Source organism: Vicugna pacos, chromosome X (assembly GCF_048564905.1).
Source record: "Vicugna pacos chromosome X, VicPac4, whole genome shotgun sequence".
NCBI classification, from domain to species: Eukaryota; Metazoa; Chordata; class Mammalia; order Artiodactyla; family Camelidae; genus Vicugna; species Vicugna pacos.
In genome coordinates this window covers 22,196,573-22,214,697 of record NC_133023.1, presented here as the reverse complement: position 1 = coordinate 22,214,697, position 18,125 = coordinate 22,196,573, and the positions used below count along the sequence as shown (strand labels likewise).

The 18,125-nt window shown below is 36.6% G+C and overlaps 1 protein-coding gene, 1 non-coding gene and 1 pseudogene across 2 annotated transcripts in view; 2 read left to right on the top strand and 1 right to left on the bottom strand.

Annotated features, from left to right (window-relative positions):
• The window catches only part of IL1RAPL1 (interleukin 1 receptor accessory protein like 1), a 1,130,590-nt gene that overhangs the window by 453,089 nt on the left and 659,376 nt on the right, over positions 1 to 18,125 (bottom strand). The gene's annotated exons all lie outside the window — the stretch shown is intronic.
• Positions 9,580 to 12,271, top strand: LOC102526301 (transcription factor SPT20 homolog pseudogene; annotated as a pseudogene).
• Positions 16,203 to 16,281, top strand: TRNAG-ACC (transfer RNA glycine (anticodon ACC)). The gene has a single exon. It is a non-coding gene; the product is annotated as a tRNA-Gly (tRNA).

The window sequence follows — 18,125 nt, the reverse complement described above, 5'->3', positions numbered from 1 at the left end:
AAAAGTAGAAGTTACCCTTGGCTGGGGGAGAGGAAGGAATGGGGAGTTATTCTTTAATGAGTAGAGTTTCTGTTTGTGATGATGAAAAATTTCTGGAAAATAGGTAGTAGTGAGCAACACTGTGAATGTAATTAACGCCACTAAATTGTACAATTAAATTTTATGCTATGTCTTTTACAACAATAAAAAAATTAAATTTTACACTTTACATGATTGACTCTCATGGTATGTGAATTATATCTCAATAAAGCTATTATTTTCAAAAATCCTTGTATGCATTATCTCATTTAATCTACCTCTATGTAAGCTCATTTTCCCCTCTCACTTTAAATACCAACTCTACATTTTGTCTCCTGTGTTTGTATATCCAGCTGTGACCTCTCTCTGGACTCTAGATTTATATATCTAGTTGCTTATTTATCATACTTATTTGAAATAGAAAAAGTTACTTCCCACAAATAAATCTTTACTTTTACCCTTAAATCCACTCTTGCCTAGTCTCCCTTATCTCACTGATAGCCACACCATTCACCTAGCTGCTCAAGCAAAATAGGTAGAAATTCTTTGAAACATTAGTCTTACCCCAATGGAACCAGCATCATGCCATTGGGGGGATGACAAAAACTCAATAATTAAGGTAAATAAGATTTCAATGCAATATTTAATAAAATCAAATTAATACAAAAAAATCCATGGAAACAACAAAGGCTTATAATCTTTTAGTGTACCACTCTGTTTTACATTTATCATATCAATTACCACTGATACTTTCTTGATTTTATTTCTTTATATAGGTATATATTTTCTCTTCCATACGGTGTAAGCACCATGAAAGAAGGAGTCTTATCTGTCTTGTTTAAGTTTATTCCCAAAATATGTCCTCCATGTCCCAGGCCCTCCTGCCAACTGACTTTAAGGTGGGTTTTTCCAAGAGAGGACCTGTTGTTTCAGCTTCTGGATCTGGTAACATCACTTCCTTCAACTCTTTTCCCTCCAGACCTAGGAGTGGTTTTGGCTTACTGCTGTTGCTAACCCCTGGATTGCCTATGTCCTGCCATTTCAGGTCTTCTAACAAATTTATAGCCCATTCCCCATATTAAATTACCCTTACTTAACTGATTGTAATGAATTTGCTTTAGCTGACTAGCTCCTAGCCAATAAAATAGTTTAGGAAGCAAATATCTGAGTGTTTTAATCTACATTATACATAAATTCGTCAAAGTCTCCCAGATGGTTAAAAAAGAGGTAAACAAATTGTATTTCTACATTGGCAAATATTATATATAATACTCTTTAAACATGGCACACTTATTAAGGTGCTTTTGCATTTTCATATCTATGATGAAAGACTTTTATTCGTATATCTAAAGCAAAAAAGGGAGAAAAGAATTGAACTGTGAGTTAATTTAACTTAAAGGCAGAATTGGACTGTCTTGAGAAGAGACTTTTTTATTCTATAAGATTTATGTACATTTCACAATTGGTTTCTTTTCAGTACTTTTTAAGGCAATTTTAGTATCAGTTCCAGTCAAAAATAATTTTTAGGTTTTTCTGACTAGAAAGAAGAGTCATTAATCTGAATCATCCACAATTCAGTAAAAGAACAAATGGTTTAAATACCAGAAATATAATAACATTACTTGGTAAAAATAGACCATTTTCAGAAAAAAAGAAAATGGTCTAATGAATTGTATTTCTCTACAAGTATAAACACTGTTAGAATGTGACAATTATACTACAGATTTTTGTCAACAAAGCATGGAGGAATAAAATACCTTAACTTTGTTGTCAGAACAAATAGCCATAGTGTGATGTTAGACATATGATTCAAAGTATTGAAAACAAAACACGAGTGAGTCTAATCTTTATCAAAATGTGACAAAGAATACAAGAAAAAGAGGATGTTTCCAAGAGCAGACAAATCCACTAACAAGCTGTGTGACCATAGAGAGTAACCTGTCTTCCCTGAACTTCAGTTACCTGATCATAAAATTGTAAGGATACGAACCTCATAGAGTTGTTGTCAGAAGTAAGTAACATCATGATATAAACATACTTTGTAATGATAAAATGTCACAGAATATGTTTTGCTTCTATTACTGTTATCTGCAGTGATGGTTTAACCCCTTAGACTGTCAACCTCACTGCCTTTCTGGAATCTTCTCACTTTTGCCTGATGTTGTTCCATATACTCTTCATTATTCATAATATTTCACCACTGGCTAAATATGAAATTTATATCAAGGTCACCACTTTTTAAAAGCTTAATCTCTTTTCCAGCAGCACCTCATAAAAGAGATAAATCACATAGCTCTTTATATTTAATCTCCTTATCCTACTGCAAATATAGCCTTCTTCTAATTCTGTTCTCCAGATCCAACTTTTCATCTTTATAGAAAAGCTCAATAGGAATAGAACACCCTTTCTGGGAGTAAACTCCTATACATTTCAAATTCAGTTAAACTTGTCTCATATTATTGCCAGAAAGAGCTGCAGTTGATGTGAAGGCATCCCTCCACGCAGTAGGAGGGAGAAACATAAATAAATAAAACACCATGAATGATGGCTTGTTATTAGCTCTGTCCTCTTTTCTTAGTTTTAGATGGATGAATCATCAAGGGGATTCCAGAACTGGATAGTTAAATATTTGAAGATGTCAACAAAGAACAGACATTTTGAAATTCAGGATTTTCAGAAGCATGGATCATGTGAAAAACACTTATCCCTAGCCAGAGGGGAGGTGGAATAATTACACAAGAGACATTGTAATGGTCAGCTGTCAAAATACTTTCCTGTCAATTCTATAAGATTATTTCTCATGTTCTCACAGGAAACAACTGTTACAAAGAATTGAAAATGGCTCTAATGCATGCATGATTTCCAGTTACAAAATCTGTTTCTTCCTTAAAAGTCCATTATGATAATAACAAGTGAAAAAAAGGAGAGAGAACTCTTATGGAATGGAGGAACTCAACCATATTATATTCAGTCTCATTGGGATACAGGGTTTTCCCAAATTATTCTTTATACACATGAAAAATATCATAATGATTAACCAGACATCTTTTCCTTGAGTGTTTTCTCAAAGCTACAATTTATGCATCAGCATTGTAATCATTTCCACTCTCAAAACCTTTCTGTTTACTAGTCTATTAAATACAATCGTAATTGACTACCTTGGTGGCTAATTAGCAAAAGCTATTACACTGCTTCTGGCTTCTAGTTTTCTTTACTAATATGGATTTATTTGGAATCCAAATTGTACAAAGCATCACTGCAGTTTGACTTTGCAGTTACTGATGTTTTTATTTACCACTTATTATGTCTATAATATATAAAATGTAAAACATAAATAAGTCATTAATTTGAATTGTGGCTTTGGGTATGTTAGTTTCTCATTTGTCGAATAAAGTTCACAGGAAGGCTTACATCCTTTCCCAAAATTCCAAAATAACATTATTGTTAATATAATTATGCAAGTTATATTTGCCTAATCCATGAGTGCATTATTGAGAGATTTTACACAGAGGTATTCTTTGTTCATGTGCAGGGGTGTGTCCTTTGTGTCTACCTATGACTTAACTCTTTCCTTTCACTAATAAAAATATTTCAGTGGTAGTGTAAAGTACTCTCCTCACTTTCTCAACAGAGACTCATCCTTTTCTCTACTATGGTCTCAGTTTCCTCATCAGTATATCTAAGAAAATGTTGTTACACTGGTTATCAATAACCTGGCTTTCAGTCATCATCTGGTTTGAGCACAATATGACATTTAATTTCATTTGTGTCCATTCACTTTGAGTTTTTATTAAAGGGTATTTCCCTGGTTTTCCTTTTGTACCTTGATTGATTCTCTCATGTCCCCTTAAATGCCAGGATTTCCCAAGTTTTTGCCCTTGCTATTCATTTCCTCTTAAGTGCTTTTATGTTCCCAAGTGATATTCAGAATGAAATATTGCTGCCTGGACTGATGGATCACAATTGTGTGCTGGTGGTGTACACAGTAACAGAGCAAATGTTGAACTTTAAAAAAAAAAGTTGAAACAAATAAATTAGTGAGTATATGCCAGTGGTGGAAAATTCCCATCTATGAGCTCCAGCCATCCTGAAGCCAATCCTGGGGGCAAATCTTATTACCAGGTTATTTGTTATCCATAGAAATTGGACCAATTAACACCTCAACAACTATGTTTGAGACTGCTTGTTTCCTCACACCATCAGCTAACCTAGTAAGCTACAAAGTGCTTTCATCTATGACAATCTAATAGGTAAAACTACAGTATTTTATTTTAGTCTTAAATTGCAATTCTGTTATTTGTGATGTTGACTATTTTTCATATACTTAAATAGTACTTGTATTCCTTATTTTGTAGACTGTCATCTTGATTTTTTTTCCTCTTGAGTTAATGATCTTATTTTCATTAATTTGTAGGAGGCTTTTGAGGCCAAACTCTAAGATGGGAAATACTGAGAAATAATTTGAGACCAGGTAGATAAGAGCACTGCTTGCTGGGAAATCAAAAGAAAGGACCATACAAAGAGCACAGGACCACAGGTGGTCATCCTTTCTCAGGAAGAGTGAAGTAACTTTGACAGGAAACATGTCCTTTGAAGACTTAGTGGTGAAGGGAAAAAAAGGAACTGAATGAAGATAAGGGGCTCTAATGAAAGAAGACTGTGACATAGAATCAGAAGAAATCAGACTTTCTGAAAAAAAAATGACTTAAACATAAGACAGGATACAGTGGACCTCCTGGAAGAGAATATGTGCGGAACGTTGTCTGACATACATCTCGGGGGTGTTCTCCTGGGGCAGTCTGCCCAGGCAACAGAAATGGGGCAGGAATGGACGAACGGAACCTAACTGGGCTTGCGGACTTCTGCACAGCGAAGGAAACCATGAGTAGGACAAGGGGACAACCTACAGAATGGGAGAAAATTTCTGCAAATGAGACCGACAAGGGCTTAATCTCCAGAGTGTATGGGTAGCTCATACGACTTAATAAGAAAAAAAGAAACAACCCAATCCAACAGTGGGCAAAAGACCTAAGAAGGCAGTTCTCCAGAGATGAAACGCAGGTGATCAATGGGCACATGAAAGAATGCTCTGTGTCACTAATTGTCAGAGGGGCACAGGTCGGAGCTGTGGTGAGGTGTCGCCTCGCACCAGTCGGGGTGGTCATCATTCAGAAGCCTATGGATGACAGGTGCTGGAAAGGCTACAGAGAGAGGGGAACCCTCCTACGCTGCTGGTGAGAGTGTGGTTTGGTGCAGCTGCTGTGGAGAACAGTATGGAGATTCCTCGGGGGACTGGGAATAGACTTACCATATGACCCAGGAATTCAACTCCTGGGCATATATCCAGAAGGAGCCCTACTTCAAAATGACACCTGCACCCTAATGTTCATATCAGCACTATTTACAATAGCCAAGACATGGAAACAGCCTAAATGTCCATCAACAGATGACTGGATAAAGAAGAGGTGGTATATTTATACAATGGAATACTATTCAGCCATAAAAACCGACAACATAATGCCATTTGCAGCAACATGGATGTTCCTGGAGAATCTCATTCTAAGTGAAGTAAGCCAGAAAGAGAAAGAAAAATACCATATGAGATCATTCATATGTGGAATCTAAAACAAAACAAAACAAAACATATATACAAAACAGAAACAGACTCATAGACATGGAATACAAACTTGTGGTTGCCAAGGGGGCCGGGGGTGGGAAGGCACAGACTGGGATTTTAAAATGTAGAATAGGTAAATAAGATTATACTGTATAGCACAGGGAAATATACACAAGACCTTATGGTAGCTCACAGCGAAAAAAATGTGACAATGAATATACATAGGTTCATGCATAACTGAAAAATTGTGCTCTACATTGGAATTTGACACAACATTGTAAAATGACTATAACTCAATAAAAAATGTTTCAAAAAATAAAATAAAATGTACAATTTGTTACATAATATCACAACCACAACTAACAATGGCATCACAATGGCAGCAAAATAAGGTGATCTTGAAATATGAAATCAACTAAGCCATGACCTTGAAATATGAAATCAATTAAGCCATGCAATCCCCCTACCCTAGCCCCTTTAAAGTGTCTTCTATTATTGGTTCAGGAGGGGAAAAGCCCCAAAAATGAAAATTCAGTGGATAAAATCACTGCAAAACACTTCTGCACACATACATGTCCACACTTGCACAAAGCAGAAGGAAATTTTAACTTGACACTCCAACAGGAATTTTATACTTAAATAATCAATTGCAGAATTGGAAGAAAACTATGAATCATAAACTCTTTTTAAAACTTCAAAGACAGAAGAACAAACAACATGAAGATATGAAAAGAGAGCTAGTCAAACTCAGGAGAGACAGGAAATGAACAAGAATTAAACTACAAGTGTCTGTGGTAGGCAGAATTTCTAAAATGGCCAGTGAAGGATGGTCCACTCTAATTCTCAGAACATGTAGAAACAGTGAGTTAGCATTCTTGTTATTATGGGACGTTTTGTGGCACCATGACTTAGTCATCCTGGATTATCCACATATGCCCATAAAGGCATAGAGCTTTCTCCAGCTGGTGGCAGAAGAGGAAGTCAGAGACATGTGGAGCATAAAAAGGATTCAACATGTCATCACTGGCTTAAGGATGGAGGAAGACACTTGCCAAAGAATGTGAGCAGCTTTTAGGAGCTTAGAGTGACCCCTGACTGACAACCAGCCAAAAAAAAAAAAGTGAGGGGGAACCTTAGTCTTATAACAACAAGAATCTGAATTTGGCCAACTACTGAAATGAGCTTGCAAGTGGATTCTTTCCCAGATCCTCCAGTTAAGAGCCCATCCCAGACAAACTTGACTTTGGACTTATGAGACCAAACTGAGCATGCTTTGTATTTTGACTTGCAGAACTATGAAGGAAAAAAAAGGTGTTATTTTAAACCACTAAGTTTATGGCAATTTGTTATGGCAACAATACAAAACTCATAGAGTTCCCAAGGGAGAAGAGGTATAAACATAATTAGCACAGGGTCATAAAGGATAGAACAGGAAAGAGACAATAAAATAAAATAATATAAAAAGCTTTAGAAAGAACATGATAGAAAAGGCAGAAGAGATTATCCAACATACTTATAACAGAAATCCATAAAGAGAAAAAAAGCATATCAAAGGAAGAGAAGAAATATTTTAAGACAATAATTCAAAAAAACTTTGCTGAAATAAAAGCTCTGAATTTACATATTATAAAGACCCATGATGTACCCAGGAACACCGACAAAGTATGGTCAATTCCACGAAATAGCTCAGTAAAACGATTACACTTTAAAAATAAAGAAAATGTCCTCTGAACCTTCAGAGAAAAAGGCCAAGCTGCTTACATAAAGAAAACACAAAGCACAACAATAGCAGAGCACCAAATTCAAGAATCTAAAGGAAAGGACAGTATGAGCCAAGAAGAAACAGTATCTCAGAAAATACTATACATACAAATAAGAGAATGAGAATTTTACAGAAAAGGTGAAGAAACATTTGCAGAAATTTTGGTAGTAAGCATACTTAATAGAAAATCTGGAACTAAAATAATGGCAGTATTAAGGTTGGAGGAATGATGCATTAATGGTGTTTGTTCTGCTAAAGCAGAAATAACATGACTAAAAAGTGCAAAGAGAAGGAAGAAAGGAACACAGAGTAAAATGATTCATTAGCACATAGGTGGGAATTAAAATATTCTTTAGAGTTGACATTATAGTACAAACCTAAGAAAAAAGAGGACTGAATAATTACATAAAGGTATTAGGATAAAGATAACTTATGAAAACCAAAAAAAAAAAAAGACAAAATACCAAATAGAATGGCAGAGCTGTAGGATCTCTTTTTATTAAGGACATTAGAACTTTTTGAAGTATACTGCCAATATTTTCCCCCAGTTTGTTATTTACCATTTAATTTTATTTTGTTTACCATGCAGGCTGTTTTTTTATTCTTTTGTAGTAACTGTATCAATCTTCCATTTTATACTTTCTGGATTTTGTTTCTTTTAGAAAGACCTCCTCCACTCTGCAATTATATAGATTTTTAAAATTCTCCAATATTTTCTTCTAGTAGTTTTACAGTGTCATCATTGATTCATTTACTTTTACAGAATTGGTAAGAAAGACAAAGGTACATATTTTTTCAAACAGATTCATTTTTTTGCCAATATCACTGAGTGAAAACAAACTTTTCTCTGCTGACATGTGATGCCACTCTTATTGTATAACAAACTTCTGTGTTTGGGGAATTGTCTCTTAGATCAACTGTTCAATGCACCAGGAAGATATTGTTTAATATTATATAGGTAAGGAAGTCTCTTAACATTACTTATTAGTTACAATAACTTCTTCACTGTCCTTGGTGCTTATTTTTCTGTAAACTTTAGAACTATATTGACTGATTCTAATGGGCAGCAGCTTCATGAATGATTCGTTTTGCTTCTAAGTAATTTATGCAGTACATTTGTGGAAAAAAACTCCAAAATATACATGTTATCTTGAGATGATATCCTGTTGGGCACCTGCCACTAAATTTCCTATCAATGTTTCCAAATACTCTTTGGCTTTTAGGGGTAGCTTGGTAGGAAAATGGAAAGAGGTCAGGCTTTGGAGTCAGAAACATATTTATACATTGCCTCAACTGTTTACTATTCTGTAACCTTGTTACTGTTAGCCTGTTACTTAAGTTGGTTGAATATCAGTTTCTTCATTTGAAAAGTGAGAATAAAAATGTCTGTGTTGCAAATTTCCTGGAATATTAGATAAACTGTATTTTGAATAATTCTGAAATATGCCTGACTCTTAGTGGGAACTCTCTGGAAATAACTTCAAATATATGTTGACAACTTCATCTATAACTTCAATTTAGAGTTCTCTCCTAACTTCAGAATTGCCATGGCTTGATTCCATTTATTTATCTGGTAAATTTCTATTCATCCTCTAAGAAAGCTCAACTATCACCTCCTTTGGTAATAGTTTTTCTCATGTCTTCATGTTTAGCACCTCCTCTCCTTTATCAATCTGTCCAAAAGTCTATGATTTGTGGTGTTTTCTATTTATCTGATTACTTATTTGCCTCCCCAAGGAAACTGTGAACTCCTCCACAGCAAGTCACTGGTCACTGGTTCTACTGTCTCAATTCTAGCATATTAGTCCCTTATAATCATCCTGACAAGTATCTGTTGATTGAACATAATTTTTATGAGGAGGGGAGCACCTATTTTGTATTTTTCTATTATTTGTTCTTCGTTTTACAAAAGCAAAAGGATAAAAAAGACAGTACTGTATCAGCCTCTTAAAAAATAATCTTTGTCATTATTTTGTAAAACTGCATGGATGTCCGGCCCAACTCACCAATAGGAAAGCACAGGCAGGAGAACAAAAAGCGCAGACCGCTTGACGGTGCCCCGCCCCGCCCAGGGGCGGAAGAGGCAGGCTGAGGGTGCACGCAGGCGCACAGAAGGCTCTGTGACGGGCCACACTGACTTCCGGCCTATCCCGGGGCAACGGCGAGGCTGGGCCTAGCACAGAGGCCGCAGCCCTTACAGACACAGGTATTTTCACAAACTCACAATATTTTTGTGTACTGCTTCACTAGAGGCGGGGTTTCTTGGTGCCCATATTGAAGTTAGGCTTGTGGCTTCCCTGTGGAGTCAGGACGTTTTGCGAACTATACTTTGATGTTAAAGACACGACTTTCATCCCACTTCATCAATTAGTTTTCTCTTCTTTTACGGTCCGTATTTTACACCATAATGCAACAGGCTTTAGAACAAGCTTTGGAGAGGGCTGAGTATGTCATTGAAAGTGCCCAACAGAGACCCCCTAAAAGGAAACACTCATCTAGTGGGCAAACGTCTCTCTATGAAAAACTTTATGACATTTACGTTGAAGAATGTGAAAAAGAGCCTGACACTCCGGAGGAATTACGAAGCAACGTGAACTTGTTAGAGAAGCTTGTTCAGAGAGAGTCGTTGCCGTGTTTGGTGGTCAACCTGTACCCAGGAAAGGAGGGCTATTCCCTGATGCTCAAGGGAAAAAATATTTCGGAGAACATTCGGCTGCCTTATGAGAAAGCGGAACTGCTCGAATACTTGGATGCAGAAGAATTATCCCCTGTTTTGGTGGATCTGCTGGGAAAGTCTCAGGTTAACGTTTTTCATGATGGGTGTGTCATAGCTGAAATCCGGGACTACAGGCAGTCCAGTAACAGGGAACCTCCCGGTTACCAAAGCAGGCATATTCTCTTACGTCCTACGATGCAGACTTTAGCCTGTGATGTAGAGGCCATAGCCAGCGATAACCAGAAATGGACCCAAGAGGACAAACTTTTGCTTGAGAGCCAGCTGATCTTAGCCACAGCTGAACCACTGTGTCTAGACCCTTCCATATCAGTAGCCTGCACTGCCAACAGAATGCTCTATAACAAGCAAAAGCTGAACACTCTCCCCATGAAAAGGAACTTCAAGAGGTTTTCTTTGGCCTCTCTGAATCAGGAGCAAGAGCTTTCCCAGTGTCCACCTCCTCATGAGCTAGGAGTATTGGCTTCTTGCAAAAAAATAAGAGAAACTAAAACAGGTGAACATCATGACCTCAAAATTTTTAAAGCAGGGAACTGTGCAGATATGTGGAAACAAATACCCTGTGACTTGGCTGTACCTTCTGAAGTGGATGTAGAGAAATACGCTAAAGGGAAGAATTCTGTCACATATGATGAATCACAACCAACAGTCTGGCCAACCCATGAGGTACAAGATGGTTCTGTATTTGGATGTGAAGATGGCGATCAGTCTCAGACAACAATGCTCCCTTTCATGCAGTCACTTAATGATCCACTTATCTCTGGAAAAAGAAGGTCATGTAAAAAAGTCAGACATACAAGACAACTGTCTCACCCCTATTCCTCCAGAGATGACCATTATAGTTTCATGCCCAGGCCAAAGACTGATGTCGGTAAAGTGGTCAGTTGGTCTGAGAAAATGGTCCAGGACAGCATCCAATGTCCAGTCCAGATGTCAACCAGCTCCAGTGGCTCAGCCAGTCTCAGGCAACCTTCTCCAGGGAAAGAACCAGAACAGCCTAAGACTGGGTATGTTCAGTCTTCAGTGCTAGGCAAGGGAGCCAAACATCCACCTCCACCTACAAGACTTCCCTCAAGGTCAGCCAGGAGTTCCTCAGGTGACAGTTTTACTTCACAGCAGGCAAGCAGCTCTCATGCACCTCCATCTCCTGCCCCTGCTCCTAAGACACCAAGTCTTTCCAACAAATCCTCTGTGGAGGTGAATCCAGCTAGCACGCCTCCTGCCACAGCCACGTCCAAGTCCACTGCAGGTTCACCACAAAGGACACAGGTTTCGGGCAAATCCTCTGGCCTGAATGTCACCAAAGTGGCACGCCCTACATGCAGAGGCCAGGCCTTGAGGAGAGGCTCCAAGCCTGTGCAGGACTCCACCAGGGGGGCCACAGCTCCTGTAAGAATCCAGTCCAGCCACCAGCCCACAGGAGCTTGGCCGCCAAATGCACCACCCATGGCACCACAGGCTCCTTCTCAAGGAGGTGTTCAATTTATTTTTAAAAATGCTTCCAGTGTCCAGCCCTTAGGTCTACTCCAGCTACCACCAGGTTCTCTCATTTTGAACACCCAGCAGCAGGCCCCACAGCAGCCATTGCTCTACCAGCTGATTCCACAGCAACAACTTCAACAACCCACCACTCTGCATCCTCAACAGCCAGTGCCACAGGCCACTGTACAAGGTCCTGTCACCCAGAGTATGGCCTTACCTACTCAACAAGCCATGCTCCTTAACCTCAACAGAGTGGAGAGTTTTCTGCAGCCCCAGGCAGTTATGCCGCCTCAGCTGGGCTCTGTCCAGAGCCAACCTGGGCCCAGCCTCCCTCAGCAGAGATTCCAGCTCTTCTCTGCCTTGCAGCTGCAGCCACAGCCACAGCCGCAGCCGCAGCCGCAGCCGCAGCCGCAGCCGCAGCCGCAGCCGCAGCCACAGCCACAGCCGCAGCCACAACCAATACAGTTCGGAATCTTGCGGTGTCCAGTGGCTGTGACCACAGTAGCAGCCCAAATGGCTCAGCCACATCCACCAAGTGAGCACACAGCAAGCCAGTCAAAAGGTAAAATGTCCTGAGGCTTGCATTACTTTTTAATCTTAAAAAAAAAACCAACAATGCAAGAGCATTGGATTAAAGGGGTTCTGAGTTTTTACTTCATTTTTGTCTTTCATTTCTCAGTATTTTACATTGTGAGGCATACCAAATATACAAAAGTACAACCCTATGCATTTTTAAAAAAACAGGGAAATGATTTAATGAAAAAAAAAAAAAGAATGGACTATGGCACTAGCCACCATGAGGTCAAAATCCCCACTTGGCAACTGAGTAACCTTAAGTCTATTTCCTAACTTCTCTGAATCTCCATTTCCTTGTTTATAAAATGTAAACACTTATATCTACTTCTTAAGTTTATTGTCAAGGTTAATGTAAGTAAAATGTATTAAATACTGAAATTCAAATTAATTTTAATTAATAAAATATTAAATATTTGAAAGAAATAAGCATAAGTACTTAAGCTAAAAATAACCTATAGTAATAATATTAGTGTAAATGATAGTTCTGTTACATTACATAGAAGTCAATTGCAGATAATAGGTTTTCAAAATATATGTAATTAAATACATATTATTATTATATATTCCTTAGGTTTGCAAATTATACATCTATATATTATTATTATAATATGTATATTCCTTAGATTACTTATATTTACATATTCTGTACTCTTTATATTTCTATATTCCTTAGGTTTTTAAATTATACATATATATTATATGTGTGTTCCTTACATTCCCTCTATTTACATATCCCTTAGGTTTTCAAATCCCACAGATATAATTAAATATATATTATTATATATTCCTTAGGTTTTCAAATTGTAGAAATAGATATAGATAGACATAGATAGACAAATTTTAATCCTCTCTTAGTAAACAGTAGCCCTTTTACTCTTAGTAGATGCACCACATGGTGAATTCTTTCTCTTTGTGATAAAACTGGATACGTTAGGCACTTGTAATTTGTTCTTCAGTAATTGAGGGATGATTTGGATATATGACTCAATATCATTTGCCAGATAATATTCTTCAAATGCATTATTCATGTGGTGCTTATTATTTTGCAAACACTTCATAACATACAAATGCCCCTGCTGTCTACCATTCATCTTGCCCCTTTAGTCTGTCTCAATTATTTTGTCCCCATCAGACAAGATAATAATCACGAGAGAGAGAAAAGGTAAAAGTTTGACTTAAAATGGACAAGTGAATGAAAAATGGTAAGTTTAGATGAACTGATGAAACAAATGACAACAGGCAATTATAGGAAAAGGAATGAATAACTGTGATACTAAGGTATCTTTAAGTATACCTGCTAATTACAAATGCTTTCTGCGGCTCCTAAACAATATATTTTAGAGTAATAATATAAAGTAAGAAATTAAATAGCTAGTACAAATGCCCTCCTCCCCCAAATACTTGAGTAAATTCATACATGTGGATAATACTTTCAAAATATTTTATATGTAAAAAAAAAATTTATATGAGTCAAAAAAGTCATCCTGCCAGTTTTCTGGAATTGAAGGTTGCTTGAAAAGAATGAGATACTGAAAAATATCAGAAAAATACATTTGTTAAATAGTTATTTTCGTTGAAAGATTTTATTTTATTGCACTGATATTTGCTCCTTGAGGCATCCCCTTGGATGACTGGTAAACATCTTTCACTTAACATGCCCAAATATGATGGCATTCATCTTTTCCCCAAGCCTATCAGAACCTTTACTATTTGATGTTAGAATAATTCACAAAGTAACTGAATTAATTATCAAGTAATTTTAAATAATTAAAAAAATAGAAAATCTCTTTACATACCCTTATCATCCCTGACTACTTCTGTTCTAACTTGTGAACTTTGAGGGATTCTTAGAGAAATTCTCAGGCTTCTAAACAGCTGAACCACTACCCAACTTAAGGAAATACTATGGAAAATCTGTAGACAGAATGGGTCCAGAAACTAGCAAATGGATTCATGATAAAATATTTTCATCTGTGACATTTCTGACCATGTCACACTCCTTTGCTTAATATCCTTCCCTGCATCTGCATACTCTGTGAAATCAAATTCAAACTATTTCACTTGACTGTATGGGGTTGTTTTTAACCAGGATTTGGTCTGTCTCTCTTCCCCGTTTCCTATCACTTCCCCATTCACATCTGTGGCTCTGGCAGTACTTAATTATTGGTGTTCCTGATGTGCCATATTCGTCTTCACTTCCCTGTGTTGGTGGAGACCCTCAAGCAAGAACTCCTTGCCATTCTCTGCATATAGCTTAGTACTCAGCCTAAGAACTACCCCTCTGGATACAGTCTATTTGTATATCATCCTTCATTACAGCACATTTCAAACTATTTCACAGAGTTATTTGTGAATCAAATATGGTAGTAAAAATTTTAAAAAAAATAAGAATTAAAAACATAAATTAATATAAATGTCCTTTAAATTTATTTTTATGTTTTCACAGATTGTATAACTTTGCATGTATTTATATAGCATTAGTACTTTTATCTGAATGGTTAAAATTTTACTATATATAATTATAAACATACGTAATTTATATTTTCTGTATTGAATGTCATAGTTGTCTTTTTAAAACATCAAAAATACAAAATGGAAACTATTGTAAAAAATAATATATATAAAATAATAGTATTTTATAAGTATTTAAATATAACTTAACTTTAAGCAGAGGTTAAGATAATTTTAAGAAGTAAGAAAATTAAATATGGCTTTTTTGTTTGTTTTCTTGGCTTTGAACCATGGAAATAGTCTTCAATTCATGATTCAGTCATAGGTTATTTTGATTAACATAAAAGTTCTCTTTTACAAAATTCCAAGGCCAAAGGAACAGGAAGACAACAAATCAACAAGATACTCTTTTTTATTTCAAATCACCTCATTTCTTTTGCATTTGTATTTCTTAGAAGTTTTGAATGTGGGGCATATCCCGATGTATGCAAATAAGACAGCATTCTCCTGTCTCTTGTTTCCTTGTTATTGTGCCATGTGGTAACAGTCTGATGGAGTCTTATTAGATTGGAAAGCTATGTTTGGGATGACAGGGGTTGAAAACAGATGTGGTGGGAAAATGGGGAGTTGTTCAGTGAATAGAGTTTCAATTTCACAAGATGAAAAAGTTATAGAAATTTGCTGTACAACAATGTGACTCTACCTAACAGCAATGAACTGTATACTTAAAAATGGTTAAGGTGGTAACTTTTATGTTGTGTGTTTTTTACCACAATTAAAATTTTAAAACAACAATATAACAGTTGTGGCATACAAAATACTTCATTTTCAGGGGCCCTAGGGGAACCTCAGACACCTAAGCGCTCATAGCATGGTGGTAAGAGCACAACCCTCTGGAGCCAGATGGTCTTAATCCCAATACCTGGCTCTGCCACTTACTGTGAAACCATGGGTAAGTCACTTGACCTCTCTGTGCCTCAAGTTTTCCATCTGTAAAATGGAGATATTTTATAGGACCTTTTTCACACAGTTGTTACAAGGACTAAAGAAAATAATATTTGTAAGCTGCTTAGACATTCCATAAAGGAAATTATCCAGAATCACTGAAATGGAGCAGTTATTCTCACTAAATTTAGAGGATATGTTTTTATCTAACAATACAGACTATCTGGCATATGTCCAATTACTCTGGTGAGCAACAACTTGGAAGTGGTCCTAATTTTCCAGTGCAAATGAGTGAGATCTACGTTATCATTGACTTATCAAATGATAATGGCATCAGTTTTCTGATGCTCTGGACACAACCAACAAATGGTAATTCTAATATAAGCCCCAAATCAAACATCCCAACAGAAGATCCTCTGAATTGCAAATTAAGTTGCCTCACACATGCCCAACTGCACATAGCCTGTTTCAATATAGGTGACTGAGGACTTCATGTATTTAATGACTGACGATTCCCCTAAGCTAAGAGGGAGAACGCCAGTGAGCATACAGTGTTTCAGAGTGGAAGGGAGCCTATGGGTACAGTTGTAGACACTAATCAAAACCAGCAGTGCCCTGGGGGTAGGGTATATAGCTCAGTGGTAGAGCACGTGCCTACCATGCAGGAGGTCCTGGGTTCAATCCCCAGTACCGTCAATAAATAAACAAACAAACTTCATTACCTTCCCTCCCACATACCCACAAAAACCCAGTAATGCCCAGCCACTCACCTAAAATGCTTAACAGTGACTATGAAGGGATTGCCATACTTTGCATTCATTTATTCACAAATATTTACTAAGCACCTATTACAGGACAGATGTCAAAACCCTAAAGACATAGCAGTAAATGAGACAATGTCCTTCAAAAACTTATAGTCTAGTACATTAAGAATAAATAAATACTAAGTGGAGATAACTCTAGCTTGGCTTTCAAATCAAATCGTATTGATAAAGCACAATTCATGCATTAACCTTTTAATTTTTTAAATTACATTTCAAGACTCTATGGCATCCAGTGATAATTTGAAGAAACATTGCAATTTAGGATTTAAAATGGAAATAGCAAAAGACTTCCAGATGTAGTGTTGACATAATATCACTTTTTTATCACTTGCCCTCATTTTAGCTTAATAAGCTCTCCTGGCTCTCATCTTTCAATGTTTAATCCAAAGCAATTAAACTGATATGCAAATGCCATCTTCATTGCTTTAAAAGTGACACTTAACACAATTTCATTATAATAGACAACTGGAATGCTTGTATAATGATCAGCTCATTTTTATTTTTAAAATATATGCTTTCCTTGCAATGCATGCTTGTAAATAAAATGTCCATATACACAAATTTTACTTGATAAATGCCATGTGGCTAATATTCATCTTGTATACTGAACAGGAAATACATACCATGTGTATTTGTACTTAAAATCTTGTTACTTTTTTGCTCAGTCTCTAAAGAAATGAGTATTTTAGCTAATGAATTATATTGTACAAGATCAGCAGAAAATGAACAAAGAGTGCGTGTGTGTGTGTGTGTGTGTGTGTGTGTTTAAGGTAGTCAATCTTTCAGAATTCAGTTCTAACTAGGGAATCAGAAGGTTATAGTGGAAATTTAAAATACACTTAATGAAAATAGATTAAGGTAGTTAAACTTTTGCAGTAGGTTGGTTGTATTAATGGACCCAGTTCTTCACTCCTGTCTGTACCTAGACCGTTTGCTATGTCACCTCCACTCTGCATTTGAGTCCATCATGTGACTTGCTTGGGCCAATCGGATGACAGAAGTCAGGAAGTAGGGACTTAAATCAGTAGTTACACATCTCTTCTTTCTTTGTTGCACTTCTGCTGTTGACATGAGAACATACCTGAGCTAGCCTCTGGAGGATGAAAATGTCACTGAGCTAGATTCTAGCTTCCCCAGTTATTCCATCGGAGGCCATCCTAAATCAGTCAGCAAGGAGTTGACTTCCAGAGAAGAGGTTAGCTGTTGCTGGCTAGGTTTAGGAGATAGTATACTTTCTCATCTCTGAGAGTCATAGTTTTATCATCATCAGTTGAAAAAAATGCATTATGTAGGATGGTGCATATCACTGTATTAAGATTTAATGAATTTTCCATTAAGCATTATTGACATATATTCAATAACACCCTTAAAAACTTAGAGGCTTTAGAAAGATACTCTATTAAGAAAAAAGAAGTATCAGAATTTGAACATTTATTAAAACAAAACACTTTTCAATTATAAAAGCCTTGGTCTAGTAGCTGAAAAAATATTTGATGGGCATATTAAAAGTATATGCATATTAATCCCACACATTCACTCAATAAATACTTATTGAGAAACTACTATGTGTTACTCTTTGTCTAAAGTTCTGAAATATAAAATAGGATTAGCTTTTTAAGTGTTTTGATTGGTAAACTCAAATTAAAAAATCCTTTTATGTTCATTAATAGAAGAGCAAGTTGAATCAGAGTAGCAGTTGAGTTGAGACGTCTTTTT